Source organism: Vulpes vulpes, chromosome 14, assembly GCF_048418805.1.
Source record: "Vulpes vulpes isolate BD-2025 chromosome 14, VulVul3, whole genome shotgun sequence".
Lineage (NCBI taxonomy): Eukaryota > Metazoa > Chordata > Mammalia > Carnivora > Canidae > Vulpes > Vulpes vulpes.
The window spans coordinates 83,863,918-83,889,704 of record NC_132793.1 but is presented as its reverse complement, the minus strand read 5'-3'; the positions used below and the strand labels follow the sequence as shown (position 1 = coordinate 83,889,704).

At 40.2% G+C, this 25,787-nt stretch overlaps 1 protein-coding gene, 1 long non-coding RNA gene and 4 other non-coding genes across 8 annotated transcripts in view; all 6 read left to right on the top strand.

Annotated features, from left to right (window-relative positions):
• The first annotated feature begins 12,328 nt into the window (after nucleotides 1–12,328).
• Nucleotides 12,329–18,043, top strand: LOC112910158 (uncharacterized). Its single transcript, XR_003233206.2, has 3 exons — nucleotides 12,329–12,467; nucleotides 13,551–13,588; nucleotides 17,925–18,043. It is a non-coding gene; the product is annotated as an uncharacterized lncRNA (long non-coding RNA).
• LOC112910169 (small nucleolar RNA SNORD109A) lies at nucleotides 13,021–13,087 on the top strand. Its single transcript, XR_003233213.1, has one exon. It is a non-coding gene; the product is annotated as a small nucleolar RNA SNORD109A (small nucleolar RNA).
• Nucleotides 18,044–18,315: 272 nt separating the features above from the next.
• Nucleotides 18,316–18,410, top strand: LOC112910172 (small nucleolar RNA SNORD116). The gene has a single exon (XR_003233215.1). It is a non-coding gene; the product is annotated as a small nucleolar RNA SNORD116 (small nucleolar RNA).
• A 2,514-nt stretch (nucleotides 18,411–20,924) lies between these two features.
• The window catches only part of LOC112907092 (uncharacterized), a 133,288-nt gene continuing 128,425 nt past the window's right edge, over nucleotides 20,925–25,787 (top strand). For all 3 annotated transcript variants that reach the window (XM_072737035.1, XM_072737036.1, XM_072737037.1), the window contains exons 1-2: nucleotides 20,925–21,060; nucleotides 23,889–24,025. The gene's annotated coding sequence lies outside the window, so the exon portion shown is untranslated. The remainder of the gene's footprint in view (nucleotides 21,061–23,888; nucleotides 24,026–25,787) is intronic.
• LOC112910165 (small nucleolar RNA SNORD116) lies at nucleotides 21,308–21,402 on the top strand. The gene has a single exon (XR_003233208.1). It is a non-coding gene; the product is annotated as a small nucleolar RNA SNORD116 (small nucleolar RNA).
• On the top strand, nucleotides 24,273–24,367 carry LOC112910173 (small nucleolar RNA SNORD116). Its single transcript, XR_003233216.1, has one exon. It is a non-coding gene; the product is annotated as a small nucleolar RNA SNORD116 (small nucleolar RNA).

Sequence of the window (25,787 nt, the reverse complement as noted above, 5' to 3'; positions counted from 1 at the left end):
GGTATTATATTCATTTTATGTGTACAATAGAATGACTAGTGCTCACCACAGTAAGTGTAGTTATCTGTCACCACACAAAATTATTGAAATATTATTAACTATATATTCCCTATGCTATACTTTCATTAGTGATTTATTTTATAAATGGAAGTTTGTATCTCTTAATCTCTGTTACCTACTTTGCTCTCCCCCACACTCCCCTCTGACAATCATCAGTTTATTTTTATATATTTATAAGACTATTTCTGTTCATGTGAGTTCATTTCTCTTGGGTTTTAGATCACACATATAAGGGAAATCATATGGTATTTCTTTTCCTGTGATTTATTTTACTTACCATAATACTATGTAGGTACATCAGTGTTGTTGCAAATGACAAAATTTTTTTATAACTGAGTAATATTCTGGTGTGTGTGTGTGTGTGTTGTGTGTGTGTATAGACACACAACACACATAAACATACCATCTTCTTTATCCATTCATTTTCTTGGTACTTCAGCAACAACAACAAAACTTCAGGGGTGCCTGCCTGGCTGGCTCAGTCTGGAGAATATGTCACTCTTGATCTCAAGGTTGTAGGTTTGAACCTCATTTTGGGTGAGAGATTACTTAAAATCTTTAAAAGAATTTACTATCTCTATTGAAATTCTTACTTTATTCATACATTGCTCCTCTACCTCAGTGAACATATCTGTGTCCATTATTTTGATATGAGGTATATCACTTATTTCCATTTTATTAAGATTTGTTAAGACTAATTAGATTTATTAATTAGAAAGAATGGTCTCTTACAGAAAATGAACCTGACTGATCAACTCAGCTTGGGTTCCTAGTTGTCTTTCAAACCTTCAGGATTGTCCAAGCCTTTGTACTTTGTAGCTCTCACTTGTGGGTATAGCAACACCCATCTGTGTCCCAAAGGGGTAGACCAGTTAGCCCTAGATGCAAACTGATTAGAAGCTTGCCCCTTAGGCAGCAGGTGGGAAACTTTATAGTTAAACCCCTTCCAGAGGGAACCTGTGTGTGTGTGTGTGTGTATGTGTGTGTGTGTGTGTTCATAAATAAAAGTATTTGTTTCTGCCAACTCTTTGCCCAATTTGGCTTTTTTTGCCTGCTCCTTCTCCTGTGGGCCTGGGTGTATAGCCATGGGAGTGCGCTGCTGAACCCATTAAGAACTACTTAGTTTGCTACAATCCTGTGGAACTTGTAAATGCAAGCCCTCTTGGCTTGTAAAGTCAGGTGATAGTAGGGCCTGACCCTAGGTGAATGCTGCAAAAAGTGGGGCACTGGATGTATATAGAAATTTCTTCCAGGGAAATAATGGTAACTTGGTTTTATTATTGGAGTAAGCTAAAGGAGAAGATGTAAGAAATGTCCACCTACTTTCTTGGTTGCTGTATAAGATAGCAGCCAACTCCTAGGTACCTATCAAATTAGAACATCAGCTAGTTTATCCCTTTCAGAGGAAATTTCTCAATGTGTTACTATATATTCAATTTGTCTGAGGAAGGAGTTAAACTCAGGAGACTCCTGAGTCACCATCTTAGTTGATTTTAATTATGGTACTCAGTTAAAATTTTTGCCTTTGCTCTAACATTTTTTCCCTCCAAATTTAAGGTATTTTCTTCAATAATATTGCAATAACCTGAGTTTTCTTAGCTTTGGTAAGATGCCTTACTTAAATGATACTAAAAAATATTTAATTCTGCCAAATCTTTTTGTGATGGGATGGGATCATTATTCAAGAGTTGCCTTTTAGTTCTTTGCAGACTTACTGTTTCATGTAAGGATTGCTTAACTTTAAAACTGGAAAATCAGAGTTTCATTTTCTATAGAAATTACATTAGCTAAAGAAATATATACGTCCTTCACTGTTTTTTAAAAAAATGTTTTATGTATTTCTAATTTTTATTATGGTCAACATATTCTCTATCAATTGATTTAAAAATTTTTGAGATTTCTTTGTGAAAAGTTCATGGAAAATTTGAACACAGATGCAATTGTTCTAAAATCATTGGCTATAGTGTTTTATAAATGTCCTTTAGAAGCAGGTTGACAGTATTTTCTCATTCTTCTACGTTGATGTTTTGTCTTGTTTTATAAATTACTGAAGGAGTTGAGTTTAAAATCATCAACTATGATTGTGTATTTATCTACAACAGCTTTTATTTCTCTTGGCTTCATTTCACATAATTTGTCTTTTTTATAGTATGCAGATAGGTTTATTTTTATTTTTTTATAATAAATTTATTTTTTATTGGTGTTCAATTTGCCAACATACAGAATAACACCCAGTGCTCATCCCGTCAAGTGCCCCCCTCGGTGCCCGTCACCCAGTCACCCCTACCCCCCGCCCTACTCCCCTTCCACCACCCCTAGTTCGTTTCCCAGAGTTAGGAGTCTTTATGTTCTGTCTCTCTTTCTGATATTTCCCACACATTTCTTCTCCCTTACCTTCTATTCCCTTTCACTATTATTTATATTCCCCAAATGAATGAGAACATATAATGTTTGTCCTTCTCTGATTGACTTACTTCACTCAGCATAATACCCTCCAGTTCCATCCACGTTGAAGCAAATGGTGGGTATTTGTCATTTCTAATGGCTGAGTAATATTCCATTGTATACATAAACCACATCTTCTTTATCCATTCATCTTTCGATGGACACCGAGGCTCCTTCCACAGTTTGGCTATTGTCATTTCACATAATTTGAAGCTGTTACTAGTCACAAGCATTTGTAATTATTAATGTATTCTTTATAATTTGACTCTCATAAATGTATCTCTCTGGTAACGTAGTCTTGAGGTTTACTTTATCTGAAATTAATATAGCTACTCTAGTCTTCATATTTTTATTTTGCATGGTGTATCGTTTCATCTTTTTTTCTAACCTATATTGTTCTATGTAATAAGTTTTGTCATTTAATTAATTTATTTTTTAGGTTTCACTATTTTAGACCGCAGAATGTTAGGTATATGTTTTAAGATTTAGCAGATGGATTATTTATTCCAGTTTACATTTAATACGATTTTGAAATGGTAGTTTTAAGTCTACCATTTTTATCATTTAAGTATGAACTCTGCTCTCTATTGTCTCTCTTCTGTTTTTTGTTATTCTATTCCTTCTTACCCACCATCTTTGATTGCATTTTTTTCAGAATTCCATTTTCTTTGACCTTTATAACTCCACCTCTTTGTGTATTTTAGTGGATATTCTAGTGATTAAGCTATACGTATTTTCAGTATTTTAAGACTAAATATATCACTTCATATAAACATCTTACAACCATATACGTCCAATTCTCTAGTTCTTGACCCTTTTTATGCTAGCGTTGTCATATATATACATTTGCCATATGCCTTACAGCCAATAGTATAATTGCTCTAAATAGGTATATTTTTCAAGACATAAGAGAAAAAAATCCTATTTACTTAAATATTAACTAGTTTCAATGCTCTTCTATCCTGAAGATCCATATTTCCTTCTGTTATCATTATCTTCTTCCTTTTTTAAAATTTACTTTTTATTGATGTTCAATTTGCCAACATATAGAATAACACCCAGTGCTCATCTCATCAAGTGCCCCCCTCAGTGTTCGTCACCCAGTCACCACCCCCTGCCCACCTCCCTTTCTACCACCCCTAGTTCTTATCCCAGAGTTAGGAGTCTCTCATATTCTGTTTCCCTTTCTGATATTTCCCACTGATTTTTTCTCCTTTCCCCTTTATTCCCTTTCACTATTTTTTATAGTGAATATAGCTTTTGCACATTATATATCTTCTTAAAGAACTTTCTTTAGCACCAGAACTACTAGTGGTAACTTTGCTCAGTTTTCTTTTATCTGACAATATATTTATTTAGCATTTTTATATTTATCATTCTTTATTGAGGTATATTGTTACTGAATATAATTCTGGTTTGTTTTTTTATTCTTAGTACATTAAAGATAATAACAATATTAAAGATAACATTCCATATTTTTTTCAATGAAAAAAAAAACTATTTCCTTTTCTCGATATACATGTGTCCATTTCCTTCTTTTGATAGTTGTAGAAAATAATAGAAACAAAAATTTTGGCTAGCAAAGCATGATTTGATATTTTAACAAAGTGCAGTTCTGAAGAGCTCTTAATTAAACAGTTTGTCTTATGTGTTCCTTCCTTTTTCTCTTTCAAGATTTTGATAGAATAAGCTCCTTTGACAGAGAACTGGGCTTTTTAATAACATGCAAAGTAATATAAAATAATCATTCATATTTTTAAATGTCTGGTTTTGATTTCATGGTATTTATAGAGAAAAATCAGGGTATTTGAAAGAATTATATTATTGTAGGAGTGTTAAAGAGAAGAAACAAGGTAAAAAGATTGGAGTGAAATGAGTGGAAAAATCAGAGAGGGTAAAGAACATGAGAGACACCTAACTGGGTAGTGGAAAGGGAGTTGGGTGGGGGTGGGGTTGGGGTGACTGGGTGACGGGTACTGAGGGGGGCAACAGGATGAGCACTGGGTGCTATACTATGTTGGCAAATCGAGCTCCAATAAAAATATACAAAACAATATTGGAGTGATTTGATGATAGAAATATAATTTCATTAATTAATTGATAAACTGCCATTATTGTCAAAGCATAGAAATATGGAATGTTTTGTGATTTGTGCTGTGTTGCAAACATTTGGTGTGCATTCTCTAAACACAGAATTGATCTAGCTCTTGAAATATCATCTTTTTATTGAAAAAAGTGGAACATAGGCATTTTACAACTTCTGAATTTGGGAAAGATAAAATTTGATACGAATGGCATTTTTTTCACTTTGGCGTGACTCCCACATGTCAACCCTCATGACAAACACGCAGGAAAGGAAATCTGTTGCAGCTTTTGACATGAGGACTATCACAAAACATACTATTGTTCTTCTATGATCTTATAAGAAATTTACAAATAGCATTCCAGTGGACATGTAAGATAAATACAGTTTTGTGGAAACAAATATTCAGTTTTGAAAAACACTGTGATTGATATTGTAAGGTCTTATTTTAATGATTCTCAAATCCTTCCCAATTCTATTATCCTCTATCTATCTACCTGCGAATTTATTTTCCATAATCTATCTGTGTATCTCTACCTTTCAATAATCTATCATCTATTTTACCTCTTTGTCTATCATCTATCTATCTGCCTATCTGCCTATCTTTCTGTGTATCCATCCTGCCATTAGATATGAGGCAAAAGAGCATAGAAATAGAGGACCAAGGAAGTTACTTCCCATGAGTGAGGACAGTAGTAACAGTGGTTTCTGTGGTGATAATGTATAGATGGAGAAAGCAAAAAGAGAATATGACTGAGGGCCATTCATTCTGGGACCTGCCTCGTGGACCTTTGGCCCTATTACTATGCTTGAACTCATAGAATCAAAATAGAGCTTCTTTCATTGTATGGCAGCCTGACATGATAAAATTTGAACTGAATATGAGGATTCTATTTTTTCCAGTCTTTCTATACTTCCATATTTTAATACAGTTTAATTACTTGGAATTATCACCTCAGTCTATATTATACTAGACCGTGGATTGGCAAATCTTTTCTGTAAAGAACCAAATAACAGTTTTAATTTTTCATGCTGTTGCAATTATTCCACTCTGCTGTTGTAGTATGAAAGCAGCCAAACACAATGTGTGTTTGAATAAGTGTTGCTGTATTCCAGCAAAACTTTGTTTCTAACAGTAGACTGTGGGCTTGAGTTTACCAATCCCTGATCTAGAGCATTTGTAAACAAGACCCTGAACAATGATTAATTAATTCAGACACATGGTAAAAATGTCTGAAAATTATATCTCCACTTTATTTTCATTAAAATTATTTTAGCTCATTGGCTATATGCCCCTCACAAGAGAGTCATGAGGGCTACATTCCATCATCAACTAAACAATGTAAAACTAGCACTGATTGAGGAATTAGAGTTATATGATCTCTTTTCCATTTATAACCAATAAATTAAATTTCAAAATTGAAAATATTTCTCCCACATAGATCCTTAATGGCATTAAGGAATTAGTGACCAAAATCCAAGTGCCTGCTTTCTTTTCTTCTTTAGCATAGTTTACATTGAAATGTTGTCTGGAAGCTTCCTTCGTGGTATCCAGTCTCCTTACGCAGTGCCTTCAATTTATTTTGATTTCATCTAAACAGGTTTAATTGTTTCAACGTATCTAAATAGAATTTCTATATTCCAAGGCTGTTATTTAAACTAATTTATAAAAACTTGAGTCAACAATACTCCTTGGCAATGGATACAATCCTTAATCCAGTTTAACTTTTCTTCCAAATTTACTATTGTTTTCTCATGTTATATGTATGGAAGATGAAGAGGAAAGAAACTCAAAATCTCTAAAATCTGGTAACGTAAGACTGAGTTATTTCTTTGCAGTCAAATTAAAAATCTATATCATATATGATATATAGGCATATTTGCTTAAAATTTATATGACCAATTTAGTGTTACTATTCTATAAAAACCTCCCTGAAATCAGTCAGATAAAGACAAGCATCTCAGTACAAATTTGGGAAGCACATAAATGAGCAATTCATAAGGGAAAAGCATTGTGAATGGTCAAGAGCATAGAATAACATGCTCATCTGTCCCAGTCTTTATAATTAAATAATTAAATATATATGAAATAATTACAAATTGTTACAAACATATAAGGAAATTAAATATATGTGTGCATACACAGACACACTCATAATGTAGTAAATCAACAATTGTCTTTTTTTCACCTATCAGATTAACATGTACATTTGTTAACCAAGCAGGAGAATTTGGCATTTCAAATTCTAGTCTTTCTAGAAGACAGTGGAAAGTATCTTAGATGGAAATTAGCACATTTCAACTATTTTCTAGAAATGTACCTAAAGTATGTAATGGGAAGTATTCAAAGATGTATGTAAACTTAAGGGTAATCATTACAGCCTTAGTTGTACTTATAAAATTGTAAGTAACTTATTTATCTAAAGTCATAATTCTAAGTAAATTAATGTTGTTACATTTATCCAATTGGATTATATTGTTATATATGGTAATGTATATTCAAATTAATTGATATGCCAATCCAGGTTTGTCAGAAGTTTATCTACCACTTACAGAGTACCAAGTATGTTTGAGGCAATAATACTGTATTTCATTCATGTAAAATGATATAAATATGTGCTGTGCAGAATGGTCAATAAACTGATTTTACAGGAACAATATTAAATATTGATAATGAGTTCTGGTCATTAATTTGCTGTTCATTTGTGTGTTGCTTATATGTGTGTGTGTGTGGTTTCAGATACACATATTTCAGTTACACATAGCAGTAATTTAATTGTTGGTATAAGCATGAAATGCCAAGATAAACTCTATTTCAAGAATTATATCATTGCTAATAATAATCATACAAAGTAGGATATTTATTCCTTTTTAAAAAATTAGAAATGAGAATCTGAGTCTTAGGCTAAGTTTGAACGTAGAATTTATTTGCAACTTAAAAACACAGCCCTATGGTGGAACAGCCATTGGAAGATAATAATTAAAAATAGTTATACTTTGGGGCCTCTGGCTGGCTCAGTCAGTGGAGCATGAGACTCTTGATCTCAGGGTTGTGAGTTCAAGCCCTCTGTTGGACATGGAACCTACTAAAAAGAATTAAAATGTTTGCATTCTGCTAAGTCCATCAAGCAAAATCATGTTTTGGGAAAGAATGCAAATTTCTGAGATCATATTAATTTACCCTGTGTTTTTAATAAGGTCAGAGTCATAAGAATTTTCAAGTGCAACTTAGGCTAAAATAAGTGTTTAGATATGGCAGGAACATGAGAAAACAATGTCAAGGTATGGTTTGTGAAAAATTCCATTGTAGAAAACTACAAAGAAGCTTTATAGTCTCTGGAAATGTGGGGTACCAGTGCTTAAGAGATATTGTCTTACTTAGACACCATTTCATAAGAACGCATATCACATTCCAAACTACTGGCCAAGAGAAAGAGTGTCATTCAATGGAAGAAACAGCTTTGGAAGAGATACAATGATAGGCAATACCCAGGCATAAATACTGTGGATAATAGGGAAAAGGCCACTGAGGGTCTTAGAAGAAGCTATTCTGAACTGACAGAAATTTAAATGTCATGATCTCCCATTGGAATATTTTTTTCTTTCTCTGTTTTATGACCATGTAGTCTGGATTCTAAACTGTCTGCATTCTATTAACGTGTTTCATAATCAGTTTACTTTCCCCCAATTATCTGTATTCATGCTAACCCTTTTCTATAGATAACACTTTGTGTCTTGCAAGTATAATTAATAGACTCAGAACTACTAGCTAAAATGTTGGCCAAAATGATAGAGAATTATAACAAATTCTGCCTGAATATGCCACAATAGGGGCAAGATTATGTTTAGAAATTTGACTGGCTTATAATGTAAGGAATGTGCTAAGCTGTTCTAACTTTGCCTTTTTATATTCTGTATTTTGAGGGGAAATGGACTGTATAAGATACTCCAAGTTGGGGCTTTGGAACATCATGAATAATACTGAAGAAGTATAGAAGGAGAAAGCTTTCATAGATGGGTAAGGCTGCATCTGTCAAAGGAGGACTGCTTGTAAGCAGTGAGCCAATTCTAGGTTTGACTGATAAAATTTAGGCATATCTTGCTATGGTAAATTTCTTTAGGAATGATAAAAGCTGATTACTAATGATAAGATGTTTGTAATGTTATTAAACTAATATGTGAATGAATGGATAATAGGGTAGAAATTAAAGTTCCACATGATAGAATGCTGTAATAAATGAGGTAGAAATTATAAAAGTATAAACATTTGGGAATGATTGTAATAAATTGTTTCAACCTGAAAACATTAAAAGATGCTAAAACTTTTTGGAGAAAATTTGAGGAAGAAGCAGGATACATGGGATGCCTGGGTGGCTCAGTGGTTGAGCATCTGCCTTCAGCTGATGGTGTGATCCCAGACTCTCAGGATCAAATGCTGCATTGGGCTCCCTGCATGGAGCCTGTTTCTCCTCCCTCTGCCTATGTCTTTGCCTCTCTCTCTCCCTCTCTCTCTCTGTCATTTGTAAATAAATAAGTAAAATCTTAAAAAAAAAGAAACAGGATACTTTTATAGATTGTGATTATCTCCTCCATGATATACTTATCAGTTGCAAAGAGAAAATGATGGTGGAGAACTAGGCAGACACCACCTGAATTAAGTAAGAGATGAAAGATAATACTACCAGTGATGGGAACTTCTGGCATCACTGATAGGAAGCACTGAGGAGAACCTAGCCTTATTTCTTTAGTACCTCAGACAAAAGTGAATAAACGTGAATCAACTCATGAGAAAGTATCAGACCCAAATTGAGTGACGTTGTACAAAGTAAACAAAACAAAATCACCACAAACTGTCATTTAGTTTCTAAACATTAATATCACTGTGGAAATCTTCTAGATTATGTTAGACTAAATAGATATGAAAACAATACGATATTTATTCAAGATCTCTATATAAGATAGCAGAGGGAAAACTGGCAAAATTCTAAGAAAGTCAAATAGATTACAGTATTTTATATGGCAGGTGATAATTGCTTGGATTTGATAATGATACTGTGGCTATGTACTAGAAAATCCTTGTTTTGAATAAATTAATTTAGGGGATAAAGGAAAATCATAGCTTGTTTTATTGTAAATGGTTCAAAAGAAGGTTCAGACAAATCTTTTAACTCTTAATCACTTATCAAAATGTTTTCACAGTCCAGCCTGTGGTAGCATTTATTGGAACCCCATTTCCTTTTTATGGATGAGTGATTTTCCACTGTATGGATATATCACGTTTTGCTAATCCATTTATCACTTAATGGATATTTGAGTTTTCACTTTTTGTCTATTATGAGAAACTTTGCTATGAATATTTATGTAGAGGGGTTTGTGTATACATGTGTTTTTTAATTTTTTTATGGGTGAGAATATGGTAAATACATGTTACTATTTTGAATAACTGGTTGACATGGATTTTTAAGACCCCATTTCTTGCAATTAAAAGAAAAGTCTATGCATAGTGAATATTCTATTAAATGGTGGTGGAAACTCTTCCTGTAGACATAATTAAGTAAATGGAATAAGTATATATAACATTGAAGTCTATTTCTTTATATCTGTTGAGTGTGAGGTATATATATATATTTTTTTATCATTGGACATTTTTGTTTTTGTATTCTCAGTTTTAAATTTTATAGAATCATTGTTGGTTTGGATATAAACCTTGGATATATCTCCTTGTCTTGTTACATTAAGATGTAGAAAGGGTATCTAGAATAGATGAGCTGCATAATACTCAAGGATACTAGAGATTGTTCAGATCAGTAGAATTTTACCACAGAAATTATACTGGTTTTCTTATAATGTTCATGTAGAACTATAATTAAAAACTTTCTTTTGTGGGCTTCATAGCTGACGTGGCTCCCTCAGTTATTGTCATCTCCATTTTCTATGTGTAAATGAAATGGTTCAGTATGTTTTAGGGTTATGAATGTTTGTCTGACTTCATGGATGAAAAGTGTCTTACTGAGTGAATGTGCTTGGATTATATATTCGTACATTGTAAAATATCTGAAGAAAATGAGAAACAAAATAAACCACTGTTGATAAACATTCCACTATTTCTATTCTGAGCAAATGAGGGTGGACTTCTACTTAACTCATTTTAGTGTTGGCCCACAATTTTTGTGGTTTTGAATTCTACCAGTCTTGCATGTATTAAGTATTTAATCTATGAATATCTTGTTCCTTGGTTAAATGGTGTGTGCCTGCTAACAAATACACAGGCTTAATACAGGAGAGTGTGCAGTGAGTATGTGTCTCTTCCAGCCTGTTTTCATTTTTATATTTGAACCTTTTATTTAATTTATTTTTATTTTATCTAAAGTAAAATTCACTCTGTCATGTGCAGTTATATAGATTTTGACAAGTGTATAGACTAGTATATCTAACACCACAATTATGATATGGAGGAGTTCTATTACTCTTAAAAGTTTTCTTTGTTTTACTCCTTTGTAATCAACCTCTCATTCTACTCCATAATCTATTGCAACCATTGTTTTTATAGTTTTGCCTATTGTGAAATGTCTGAAGTCCAGCTCCTTGTACCTAACACTTTGAATTTCCCAGTTTACTTGCAAGCATTTATGCTTAAAAGACCTCTGCTTAGCCTAACTATGAACTCCTAGGTTTATTAATTACGTTCTGTTTTGAGTAAAGATTGGCCATGCTTGTTTTCAGTCCTCTTATATCTTGCCCTTCTGATGTTCTTTTCAATTTGGTTCTGTTTTATAATTTCCATTATTTTATGAAATTGTTAATGTTTTTTAGAAAAGTTATACCATTGTTCCATCAATTTTTATATGTTGTTTGTAATAAATATTTTTTTAAAGATTTATTCATTTATTCATGAGAAACACAGAGAGAGGGAGAGACATAGGCAGATGGAGAAGCAGGCTCCTTGCAGGGAGCCTGATGCAGGACTCAATCCCAGGACCCTGTATTCACGACCTGAAGCAGATGCTCGACTGCTGAGCCACCCCAGTACCCCTGCTTGTAATAGATTTTTGAAGTTCTTATCTCTTACTTTGAGAATATAAGTCTTAAAACACACTTGTCATGTGCCCTTCATTTTACCGAACAAAGAGCATTTTTATAGTCTTTATTTGGTAGAATACAATTTTATTTTATTTTTTTTAATAATAAATTTATTTTTATTAGTGTTCAATTTGCCAGCATGCAGAATAAAATACCCAGTGCTCATCCCGCAAGTGCCCCCTTCAGTGCCCGTCCCCCATTCACCCCCACCCCCGGCCCTCCTCCTCTTCCCCCACCCCTAGTTCATTTCCCAGAGTTAGGAGTCTTCATGTTCTGTCTCAGAGACAGAGAATACAATTTTAGAATTTCTCAAAGAGAAAATTAATGTGCCGCTAATTTTTTAATATTTTATTTAAATTCAATTTGCCAGCATATAGCAACCAGTGCTCCTATCATCATGCTACTAATTTACATTGCATAATAGAGAGTATTACTGACTATTTGCAGAGTTAATAGTTCAGAGGGGAAATAAGTGAAGACATGAACTGGCAAAGATGGCTAAGCAACTGTGGCTTGGACTTGGATGCCATGTATGGTAGGGACTAGAAGTATGGGGATTCCAGTATGACAATGACTACAGAACAAATGATTGTGCTTTATTATTAAGTGAATTTCATGTATATTCTGATCTAACATATTATTTGTGATGTTTTGCTGCAGGTCAAAGACTGGAACAACTTAACATACTTTAGGGAGAAGAGATGAGCACTTATTCTGATGCTTTCAAAAATCTGTTTCTGTTGTGGCCAGTGATGTCAGAACTTCAGGTTCTCTGGGCTCATTATTTCAGAAGCCCAAGGTAGACTATTTTGATAATAGGTTTCTTGTCCCATGAGTGTGCCTACTTTGTTAAAGCAATAGTCTTTATTATTTGTTTACTTTATTGAATAAAAAATCTCTTTTGAAAGTAACTTGAATAATCCTGGGAATCACTGATGTATTTCCTTTCTATACCATTTTATAGTATATGAAAATAATCTTTCAAAGAAAATTAAATGTAACAAAATATTTATTCATTTATTTTTAAATTATTGGCATATCCAAAATAGCTATTTTTACTCATATTTGTACTGTAATCACACCTTATTTACTAGGACATTTATGAATACCTTTCCATTTCTCCTTGAAATTTTAGTTGACTATTTTTTAAATTTTCCCAAAAGGATTTATGTAATTTTATTAGAAAAATACAAGGTCACATCCATTTTGTTCTATGTACATTAGAGTTCAGTTGTTCAGATATTAATAAAATATCCATTGTGCATTTACTATTCTTTATAATGCAGCAGATAAACCTGAAGAAAATAAGCCTGGCTATGGAAATGCTTATTTGTTTGGGAGGATGTTTTTCTGGATCAATGATGATCACAATTGTCTGAGGATGCTGAGGGACTCATTCCAGATGTCAATCTGAGGTCCAGACGAATGGCCCCTCTTCTAGGACAAATAAGACTCTCAAAGCCTGGCTGTATTTCATGACCTTAATGACAAAACACTATATCTTGGGCATGCCTTTTATTAATTTTGCAGCAAAGCATTAACTTCCTATCTCATGAGACAGTGTGCAACTTTAGATATGCTGTATGACCATGCCCGTGCTTCATTTTGCTCACTTTGAACATAGAGTTGTCGATAGATATTTGTATATGTGAAACATGTTCTTGAGTAATAAATGATGAAACAAAGGAAAGTTTGAATTAAGAGGTCAAAGAACTAATATAGGTACTGAAAATTTCATTAGTGTTGGCTGAAAGAAGGAAACATTGCTTATCTATATTAAAAATTGACAATGGAGACAATTTTAGTGTTATTACTTTTCATGGTAGAGAATTTTCAGAGATAATATCTTCTCTTTTCTTTCTGTCATGTTTTCCTGAGGTAGACAGGATGGAATGAAATTCTCCACTTCAGAGAAGAGCAGTGAGTATCTATGCCAGCATCCTTAAAATTCACATCATGTCCTCTTTACCACATGCTGAGCTCTCTGAGTTCATCTTTTCAATGACTTATTGGATAATATCTTCATTTTGTGTCATTATCTTTGGTGAGTGTCTCTACGCTCATATCCAAATTTTATATTTATTTTATTTGAATTCTGTGTGAACTGACAAATATAGAACTTTGGAAAATATTTGATTTGTTTTAATTTTGTATTCCAGTGAAATATTCTTTTATGAAATTAAACTATGCTTGGGAGTTTCCTTAAAGATTATTATGGCTTACAATGTTAACTCCGTGATTAAGATTATCATAGTCAGATGATTTTGGTCAGATATACAAGATCATTATGGATAATTAATGTTACTGTTTGCATCATTATGATTTTATGTCAATTTGATTTATTTTTTTTCATTCTTTGGTATAAAAAATTATATGTTAATTTTACGAGATGTTTCTAAGGCCTTCATTTTATTTTATTTCATTTTTAAAGATTTATTTATTTGTTTGTTTGTTTGTTTATTTATTTATTTATGAGCATGTGAAGGGGGAGGATCCATGGGGGAGAGAATCTCAAGCAGATTCTAGGCTGAGCACAGAGCCCCACATGATTTGATCTCATGACACTGAGATCATGACCTGAGCCAAAACCAAGAGTTGGAAACTTCGCCGAATAAACCACGCAGATACCCCCTAAGCCCATCATTTTAAAACATAAAGAATCAAACCCAAAATTATTTTTTAAAACAGTCGAACTTTGCATATAGTGTTTGTGTCTTGAAAGATATTAGGTTGGAATAATCAAGTGAACGAATAATGAAATTTCATATATTAAATTATTAATCATTTTGTATAATTTGAAATATCCTTCAATAAGAAAAATAGTCTATCTTCCTTAGGATGATCACATCGAATGTTTTATGTTGCCTGGGGCCTGGTGTTTAATATTTTAGGAAGAGTTAAATTTTTTTCTTGACAATGTTTCTATCACACATTGTTTCAATCAGTAATTATTTTTGTGTTCTCTTCATATTTATGTATTTATGTATGTATTTTAATTAGAGTATTTTTTTCTCCAGGATCTAGCAAGTTCATTCAAATGAGCTTAAAAATAATAATGAGTAAAATAGCATTGAATACTAATAATTGTAATATCAGAAAGTAAAAAAGCCCTACTAGAATCTGATGTAGATTCCAGAACTTCTATTATTAATAATATATATATATTAAGAAAAAAATTTGAGGATGAATGTAAATGATAGGAACACTAGAATATATTTTTATCTAATAAATATGATCCTACAAATAATCACATGTATATTTTTCCATTTGTATATTTATATAATACTTAAATATATATTTGCCATGCATCATTTCTGTATCAAGGTATAGAAGTATATCACATAAATATTTATGCTGTAAGGGCCGGTATTAAAACTGTACAACCCAGGGGCACCATGGTGGCTCAGTTGATTAAGTGTCTTGCTCTTGGTTTCAGCTCAGGTCCTGATCTCTGGTTCATGCGATTGAACCCAACATCAGGCTCCATGCTCAGAAGAGAGTCAACTTGATGTACGATCTCTCTTCTTCCTCATCTCTCCTCCCTCCACTGGCATGCTAAAATAAATAAATAATTAAGAAATAAATAAAAATGTACCACCGAGTGTGTTTTAAATAGAAATGCTTTCTCCCTAAGATTGGGAACAAGACAACAGTGTCCTCTCCCATCACTTCTGCTTATATTTTTCTGTACAATCATAACCCATGCAAGAGGGCAAGAAAAGTAAATTAAAGGCATAAAAACCAGAAAGTAAGAAACAAAGTTTACTTGTAGTTAACTGAATTGTCTCTGTTATAAAATACCAAAGAATCAAGAATATCACTCCCAGAATTAAAAACTGAGTTTAGCATGTTTGCAGGATACAAAGTCAATATAAAAACAATAAATTCTGTTACTATATAATGGCAGTGAACAATTAGAATGTGAAATAAATCCCACTTATAATATCACTTAAAATGAGCTACTTCTGTAATAAAATACAATAAAATATGTGCAATATCTCTGACAAAAACTGCAAAAACACTGATTAAAACTATGAAATACAACATAAGTAAATGTAGAGATATATTCTGTTCATGGATCATAAGTCTCAATATTGTGAGGTCAATTATCCCAATCTCTAATGTAGATTAAATGCAATCTAAATTCAAACCATTGTAAGCTTTTTGTAGATATCAACAAGGTAATTCTAAAATTCATATTCAAGGTAAGGGAACGTGGGCAGCCCGGGTAGCTCAGCGTTTTAGTGCCACCTTTGGCCTAGAGTGTGATTCTGGGGACCTGGTATTTAGTCTCATGTTGGGCTCCCTGCATGGAGCCTGCTTCTCCCTCTGCCTGTGTCTCTTCCTCTCTCTCTCTCTCTGTCTCTCTCTTGAACAATTTAAATCTTAAAAAAAGGTAAAAGAACTAGAATAGCAAAAGAGATAATGAAAAAGTTGTAAAGTCAGAGAACTCACACTGGTATTTTAAAGATTACTAGAAAACTGTTGGAAACACTATAGTGTGTTGGTGAAGGAATTAACAAATAGCTGAAAGAAGATAATCATAACTCTTCAAGATAGTCATGTGGAAAGATAGCTGGGTGGTTTTTATAATGTTAGTAGTGTTTGTTTCCAGATCTGTTTATTGAAAAATTGTGGTTTTTAAGATGCAAATTCATGATGTCTATAATATTAACATACATTTTCATGTATCTATATTATATTTCAACAGAGAGTTTAAAATATAGCATAAAACTTGTCAAATTTTGATAATATATTTCCTAGGAATATTGTTCACTAGACTGTGTGTAACCTGGGGAGAGAAGACTGATGTTCTTAGGATATGTCAAGAGCATTCTCTAATTCATGGACCTAACTAGCTAAGTCCATAGCACTTGCAATTTGAAAGAGGGTGGTGATGTCATGAATCAAGATAGTATAGCGTAACATTAAAAAAAAAAAAAGATGGTTGTTTCTGTAACACAGGCATTTTAAAGTTACATCAGGAATAACTAGAGATTGATAATTTTTCCACTTTAATTATTTTCCATTAGTAATATTGCATATCAAATTTACTATTGCATTATGCAAAGATATTGAGAAATTTCATATTTAAGATATTATATTATTGTGGTGTAACAATCTTTATTTTTATTGTCATTTAATTAATTATAGGTGTTTCAGTTCACTCAGCTGTTCTAAGTGCTATCAGTGGTAAAGACCACCACCTGCAGGGTCTGTTTTGCCTGCCTCCCTAGGGCCATAGCCAAGACAGGGAGACTGGGCTCCTGATTTGCCTTACCATGGCCAACTTGCCACAAGAGGGCCTACAGGAGGCTTCAGGCCTGCAGCAAGAAACGTAGGGCAACTGAACTGCAAGGGGCACATTGCTTTGCCCCATGGTCACTCAGATTTCAAGTGATATAAGTGTGCCCGGAAAAACAGGATATCCCAGTGCACATCAGCATCGCACAGTAATAGGCAGATGTATTTAGGAGAACCAGTGTGCTGTGTGTTAGGAAAGGGATTTGGACACATGGATTTTCTGGATATTTGCAGCCACCCGCTATGTTAAAAACGTCATCTCGTGATGCTGCGTGGCAGGACATGAGGCCAGGGATCCACGTAAGGGTCTAGCACTTTGTGGAGATGACCTCCACATGTAAGCACCTCTGCCATGGCCAAGCAGCCTGAAAGCCTACCCTGCACACGCACACACATGCACATCTGCTAATAAACACAGAGTCACACTGACGACACACACTTAAAACACACCCACAGAGGGCCCCTCTTACACAGACACACGCAAGCCCCCATTCATGGTACATGGCCTTACCAGACACCATTTCTTTTTTTTAAGATTTTATTTATTTATTCATGAGAGAGGTAGAGACAGAGAGCAAGCAGAGACACACAGGCAGAAGGAGAAGTAGGCTCCATGCAGGGAGCCTGATGTGGGACTCGATCCAGGGACTCCAGGATCACTCCCTTGGCCAAAGGCACGTACTAAACCTCTCAGCCACCCAGGAATCCCAACCAGATGCAATTTCATACACTCACATAGAAATTCCGAGACACATGTGAGACAGAGGCACATCCCCTTGTATGGGATGATGTGGGCCCGTGCCATCTCACTAATGAACAGCTAGTCCTGTGGGACAGAGGGACAGCATAGGTAGATGCAAAGCTTCCCCACAGAACCGTTAGGAATGCTCAGGCCATCTGAGCGACTGGGTACATTGTGACACATTCACCTGATGTCTCCACACTTCCTCAGGTGCCGAGGCCTAGCCAGGTTTGCTATCGACATGGTGAAGACAACCTTCCTTTCCGTGGAGGTGTGGAGGAATGATGGAAAGGAAGGAACTGTGGAAGAAGAGTGACCCAGGTCAGGAAGCCTGCACATGGATTGCTATGCGGGTAAGCCTTTCATTCCCTCAAAGCAAGCCAATGGACCTAGAAACTCTGGGTGGGTCTGCAGGCCTACCAAGTGGCTTGTGACTTTTGGCGAGGGGCGATTGCTCCCCAAAAGGATTGCCCAAGCCTCTTGCTCAGGGACACAGCTCTGGATAGTCTCCAGTGTGCTGGAGGGTGCTGAGGCTACAGGGAGACCCTATGAGCTGTTCAGCCTGCGTAGTTCAATTTACCAGGAGGCCGAGAAAATGATTGGATCGATGATGACTCCCTCAATCTGCATTCCTTGGAAAAGCTGAACAAAATGAGTGAGAACTCCCTACCGTCGTTCTCATCAAAACTGAGGTCCAGCACCTTGTCTCCCCCAGGGAAGGTAGGAGTGAGGGACAGCTTCACCTTGGTCCAGTTGCAACCACCAACACCATCTCCAACCATGGGCCTTGAGATCAGAGAGCCTGGCGGAGGACTGAGGGCCCAGAAGACATGTGCTCTCCTAGGGTGGAAGTCCTCGACTAGGTGGTGCTCCATGGCATGGCTGGGCTTTGTCGGGTTTCAGACAGCCAGCAGCCAAGCGGTAGGAGTTGTGTTAGGCAGGGTTGGGAGGTCCTCAAGAGCATCTTTGCTGGAGCAAGTCAGCCAGGCTGATGATTTAGCCAGAACTCCTGGTGGTGTGTGCAGTGACCCCTTTCAGGGTCAAGCGCCATGGATTTACAGGTGGACTCCCATCCAGGGAAGCAGCAATCTTTGCCCGAGGCATCTGTCCCAAGTTCTCAGCTGAGAGCTGAATGGGGGTGGGGGAGGACAGGAAAGGCATCAGTTAGGGCCGGTTCATTTGACAGCACCTGAATTCATCTCAGGCCAGACAAGGACAGACACATACAAACTCCCACGCACACACGAACATACACCCACACCCACATACACTATGTGTTTACACAGGCATGTTCACATACACTATGTGATTACACGGGCATTTAAACACACACACGCACATGACACCTGCAAGGAGGTACAAGAGCTCATGGTGTACATTCAGGGCAGGAGTGTCAATGCTCTGCTGTCAGTGGGATGAATGGGAATGGCAGAGCCCAGGGATTCCACAGGATGGGTAGGTGCGGGAAGCGGCGGCCTCCCTAAATTCGGATGGTGTTGCGAAAACCAATGGGTCAGTGCTAGATGGGCTGTGTGCAGCCCCACCACCTTTCCACATGGGCTGTGACTTACGGCATTAAGAGGCTGCCTGGCGATGGTGATGAGGGCTCTGTCAGATGGGCCCCTGGCCACTGATTTCCCGAAGAAGGGCTCTCCTGGGCGTCTACCTGTGCCTGTGAGAGGTATTCCACATTTTGCCACCCTGGCCAGCCCTCGCTTTGCCGGCTGACCTTGCAGTCCCTGACCATGCGGACCTTGCTTCCTGGACTGAAGGGGTCCTGTGTAAAGGCGTCCACCCAGGGAAGCCCTTGATTCAGTGTCTGGGGTGGCTCCTTCATGCTCTGTGGGCACAAGACTTCTCTGGGCTAGCCTGTAGTCCATGCAAGACAGTCCACAGGGACCTGATAGCAGTCAGGTGCAGCCCTGTTTCATGGCAATGGAGCTTGGCCCACGTATTCCACTTTGTGGGAAGGGCACCAGTCCACCTTTGTGTGTGATTCTCACCTGCGATACTGTGGCCATGACCCTGCACCAGAACCACTGTGTTGGACCTGTGTCTGCCAATTGATGGGACCTACCTTGAGTTCCACAATATGGACGCCTATGGAGAGCACGCCATGTATTGCTCATCTCTCTGAGGTTCCCAGCCCCCAACACGGGAGTCCCTTTCGAGGGCAGTGGTGACTTTCCCTGCAGCAATGAGGACTCCAGGACATGGACCTGAACACGGCAGCCTGACTGATGGCACGAGTTCCTGGAGGCCGAGAACATAATGCACAATGGTCATGGACATGCCAGTTCTCTTGGTGGTAGCCCTCCCATGGTTCCCTCGACTGTTCATTGGCTCTCAGTGTCCTAGGGCTGTTGTGCCCACACACCAAGAGCCAAATTGTTCTGTGAGCGGGACGGGTCACGTGGCCAACCTTTGGGTGGCCCACTCGCCTCAGTAGGGCTTTATGGATTCCTGAGGCATGAAGCCAGTACCTGAGGCCTGCCGACCTGCACAAATGCTCATTGCCTCACCCCATGATCACTGAGGTTTCATGCTGCGGGCCAGAACTAAAACAGCTAACGAGATGACCTAGTCCTCATTGATGTTGCTTCGATAGTCGAAAGTGAGTTTTTGGAGGAGAGTCGTTCTGCTGTGCGTTGCCAAAGGACTTTGGACATGTGGTGTCTCAGGCCTTTGCGGCCTCCCCCGAGATCAATCATGTCATCTCGTGCCATTGTGTGCCAGAGTCTGAGGCCACGAATCCCGGGATGGGCCATGTGCTTAGCGGAGATGAACTCCAAACATGAGCACCTGAGCCACAGCCGGCCAGCCTGCCAGCCTTCCCTGCACACACAGACACATGCATACCTGCTAATAAACCCATAGAGTCACACTGATGCACACACACTCAAACACACTCACAGAGGGCCCCTCATAAACAGACGTACACATGGCCCACTAATGGCACGTGGTTTTACCAGACACAGAGTCATGCACTCACAAGGAAATCCCAAGAAACACATGACACAGAGGCATAACGCCATGTGTGGGATGACGTGGGCCTGTGGCATCTCACCGATGAGAAGCTAGCCCTGTGGGACAGAGGGACAGCACACGCAGATGTACAGCTTCCCAATGGAACCATTCCTAATTCTCAGGCCACCTGAGCACCTGAGTACATTTGTGACGCATTCCCCTGAATTCTTCTCAATTCCTCAGGTGCAGAGGCCTAGCCAGGCTTGCCTTCGACATGGAAAAGAAGACCTTCCTTTCTAGTGAGGTGTGGAGAATGATGGCAGGCTCTGTGGAAGAAGAGTGGCCCAGGACGGGGAACCTGCACACGGATCACAAGGAGGTAAGATTTTCATTGTCTCAAAGTGAGCTGATGAGACTAGAAGGTCCTGGGCCAGCCTACAGACCTGCCAGTTGGCTTGTGCTCATGACGAGAGGTGATGGCTCCCCAAGAGGATTGGTCAGGCTCTTGCTCAGGGGCATAGCTCTAGATGGTCTCCAGGGTACTGGAGGGTGCTGAGGCCATGGGGAGACCCTATGAGCTGTTCAGCCTGCGTAGTTCAACTTACCAGGAGGCCGAGAAAGTGCTTGGATCGATGATGACTCCCTCAATCTGCATTCCTTGGAAAAGCTGAACAAAATGAGTGAGAAATCCCTACCGTCGTTCTCACTGAAACTGAGGTCCAGCATGTTGTCTCTCCCAGGGAAGGAGGAGTGAGGGACAGCTTCACCTTCGTCATGCCACACACTCACAACCACCACCAACAACAACACCATCTCCACCCAAGGGCCTTGAGATCAGAGAGCATGGTGGAGGGCTGAGGACCCAGAAAACATGTGCTCTCCTAGGGTGGGTGTCCTCAACTTGGTGGGCCTCTGTGGCGTGGCTGAGCTTTGGCGGTATCTCTGACAGCCAGTGCAAAGACAACAGTAAAGTGTTAGGAGTTGCATATGCAGCGTTGGGAGGTCCTCGAGAGCGTCTGTGCCAAAGCACGTTGGCCAGGCCAATGACTGAGCCAGAGATTCTGGCATTGTGTGCGGTGCCCCCCTTTCAGTGCCAGGCATCCTGGGGTTACAGATGGACTCCCGTCAGGCAAGCTGCAATCTTTGCCCGAGGCTTCTGTCCCAAATTCTGAATGAAAGCTGAACAGGGTTGGGGGAAGACAGGAAAGGAACCTGGTAGGGCCGGTGCATTTGACAGCACCTGAATTCATCTCAGGCCAGACAAGGACAGACACACAGACTCGCACGCACACACGAAAACAAAAAACACGTGCACACACACACAGACGCAAATGCCACACATGCAAGGAGGTCCAGGAAATCTCGTGGTGTACGTTCAGGGAAGGATTGTAGCCACTCTACTGGCCACTGGGAAGAATGGGAATGGCAGGGCACAGGGAGTCTAGTGGACAGGTGGGTGCGGGAAGCTGGCGACCTCCCTACACAGGGATGGTGTTTCAAAACCAGTGGGTCAGTGCTTGGTGGGCTGTGAGTGGCCCCACCACCTTTCCTCATGGGCTGCGAGTTACGGCCTGAAGAGGCTTCTGGGCAAGGGGCTGCGGCTCTATCCAACGAGCTCCTGGCCACTACTTTCCTGAAGAAGGGTTCTCCTGGGTGTCTACTCTGCCTGTGAGTGGTATTATAGCCATTACCACCCTGGCCACTGCTGGCTTCGCTGGCTGACTTTGCAGACCCTGGCTGTGCAAACCTTACCTCCTGTGTTGAGGGGCTCCTGCATAAAGGAGTCCACCCAGGGCAGCACATGATTCAGCATCCGGGATGGCTCCTTTCTGCTCTGTGGGCACAAGACTTCTCTGGGCTATGCTGCAGACCATGCAGGACAGGCCACAGGGACCCAATAGTAGTCAAGGAATCCCCATGTCCTGGCCGTGGAAATTGGCCCACGCCCTCCTCCATAGGAAGGGCACCAGTCCTCCTTTGAGTGTGCTTCAGGCTTGAGGGACTGTTCCCCTGCACCAGAGCCACTCTGTTGAGCCTGTCTTTGCCAATGTTCGGGCCCTACCTTGAGTCCCACATTGTAGATATCTGTGAAGAGCATGCCAAGTGTTGCTGTTCTTGCTGACTATCCCAGCCCCAATGTGAGAGTCCCATTCGAGGTAAGTGGTGACTTTCCCTGCAGTGATGAGGACTCAGTGACATGGATCTGGATGCAGCAGCCCCATTGAAGGCACGTGTTCCTGGAGGCCGAGCCAATGAAGCACAAAGGCTGTGGATATGCCAGTTCCCTTGGCAGTAGTGCATCCTCGGTTCAGTCCGCTGTTCTTTGGCTCTCAGTGTAGCATGAGCACCACTTGCCTAGGGCTGTTCTGCCCGAACACCAAGAGCCTTATTGTCCTGTCTGCGGGACGGTTTGCCTGGCCGACCTTTGTGTGGCCACCTCGTCTCAATAGGGCTTTGTGGAGGTCTGTGGTGTACAGCCAGTACCCAAGGCATGCCAGCCTGCATGAGGGCTCGTTGCCTTTCCCTTTGGTCACTGAAGTTTCGTGCTGTGCCCTGGACCTGGCTCAGCTAACGGAATGACCTAGGCCACATCGACATCGCTTTGAAGGTCGAATGTGGGTTTTCTGAGGGGAGTCGTTGTGCTGTGCGTTGCCAGAGGGCTTTGGACACATAGTGTCTAATGCCTTGGTGGCTTCCCCCAAGGTCAATCGTGTCATCTCGTGCCACTGCGTGCCAGGGTCAGAGGCCATGGTTCCCAGATGTGCCACGTGCTTTGCGGAGATGAACTCCAAACATGAGCACCTGAGTCATGGCTGGCCAACCTGCCAGGCTACCCTGCACACGCACACATGTGCACACCTGCTAATAAATCCATCGAGTCACACTGATGCACACACACTCAAACACCCACACAGAGCACCACAGACAGGCACACAAACAGCCCCACTCATTGCACGTGGGCTTACCGGTCACATTGTCACCCACTCACAAGGAAATTCATAGACACACATGAGACAGAGGAACATTGCCATGTGTGGGATGATGTGGGCCCATGCCATCTCACCAACGAGAAGCTAGCACTGTGGGACAGAGGGTTAGCACAGGCAGATGCAAAGCTTTCCCATGGAACTGTTCAGAACACTCAGGCCATCTGAGTACCTGGGTGGGTTTGTGGCCCATTTGCCTGATTTCTCCACACTTCCTCAGGTGCGGAGGCCTAGCCAGGCTTGCCCTCTACATGGAGAAGATGACCTTTTTTCTTGTGGAGGTGTGGAGTGATGACGACAGGCCTTCTGGAAGAAGAGTGGCCCAGGACGGGGAACCTGCACATGGTTCACAAGGAGGTAAGCCTTTCGTTGTCTCAAAGTGAGCCGATAGGAATAGAAGGGCCTGGGCCAGCGAGCAGAATTGCCAGTTTTCTTGTGCTCATGGCAAGAGGCGATGGCTCCCCAAGAGTATTGCCCATGCCTCTTGCTTAGGATCAAACTCTGGATGGTCTCCAGGGTACTGGAGGATGCTGAGGCCACGGGGAGACCCTATGAGCTGTTCAGCCTGTGTAGATCAATTTACTAGGAGGCGGAGAAAGTGCTTGGATCGATGATGACTCCCTCAATCTGCATTCCTTGGAAAAGCTGAACAAAATGAGTGAGCACTCCCTACCATCATTCTCATCGAAACTGAGGTCCAGCAGGTTGTCTCCCCCAGGGAAGGAAGGAGTGAGGGACAGCTTCACCTTTGTCATGCCACACGCTTGCAGCCACCACCACCACCACCAACACCACCATCTCCACCCAAGGGCCTTGGTAACAGAGAGCCTGGTGAAGCGCTGAGGGCCAAGAAAATGTGTTATCTCCTTGGGTGGGTGTCCTCGACTTGGTGGTCTTCTGTGACATGGCTGGGATTTGGCGGCGTCTCAGACAGCCAGCACCCAAGTGGTAAGAGTTTCGTTAGGCAGCGTTTTTAAGGCCTTGAGAGCGGATGTGCCAGAGCAATTTGGCGAGGCCAAAGATTGAGGCAGAGCCTCTGGTGTTGTATGCAGTGCTTCCTTTTCGGGCCAGGCACCGCTGGTTTACAGGTGGATTGCCATTCACACAAGCTGCAATCTTTGCCTGAGGCCTCTCCTCAGTTCTCAACTGAGAGCTGAACAGGGTTGGGGGACGACAGGAATGGCACCAGGTGGGTTTGGTATATTTGACAGAGCTTTAATTCATCTGAGGACAGACAAGAACAGAGACACGCAAATCGCACGCACACACAAACACATACACAAACATACAGAAACACATATACACTCACACACGCTCACCCACTCATACATGCATGCACAGGCATGCAAACATACACACAAATACAGACTCCGGCACACTGCACATGCAAGGGGGTGCAGGAGAGCTCATGGTATTCATTCAGGGCAGAAGTGTAGAAGCTCTGCTGGCCACTGGGAAGAATGGGGATGGCAGGGCCCAGGGTGTCTGGAGGAAAGGTGCGTGCAGACAGCTGGTGGCCTCCCTACACTTGGACGCTCTTGCGAAAACCAACAGATCAGAGCTTCGTAGGCTTTTTGCAGCCCAACCACCTTCCCCCGTGGGCTGCAACTATCAGTCCTAAGGGAGCACCTGGCGATAACGCCAAGGGCACTATCTGACCCGCCCCTGGCCAATACTTCCCGAAAGAAGGGCTCTCCTGGGTGTCTACCCTGTGCCTTTGATAGCCTTGCCGGCCATTGCCACCCTGGTTGTCCCTCCCTTTGCCAGCTGGGCTTGCGGACTCTGGCCATGCAGACCTTGCCTCCTGGGCTGCCGGGCTCCTGCGTAAAGACATCCACCCAGGGCAGCCCTTGATCAGCATCCGGACTGGCTCCTCCCTGCTCTGTGGGCACAAGACTTCTGTGGGCTAGGCTGCAGACCGTGCAGGACAGGCCACAGGCACCGGACAGTAGTCAGGCGGAGCCTCTTGTCAAGGCTGTGGGGCTTGGCCTTGTCCTCCTTGTCGTGGGAAGGCACTGTTTCTCCTTTGTGTGTGCCTGTCACCTATAGTAATGTGGCCATGCCCCTGCACCAGAGTCTAAACACCACCTGTGTTTAGCCTGTCTCTGCCAATGGACAG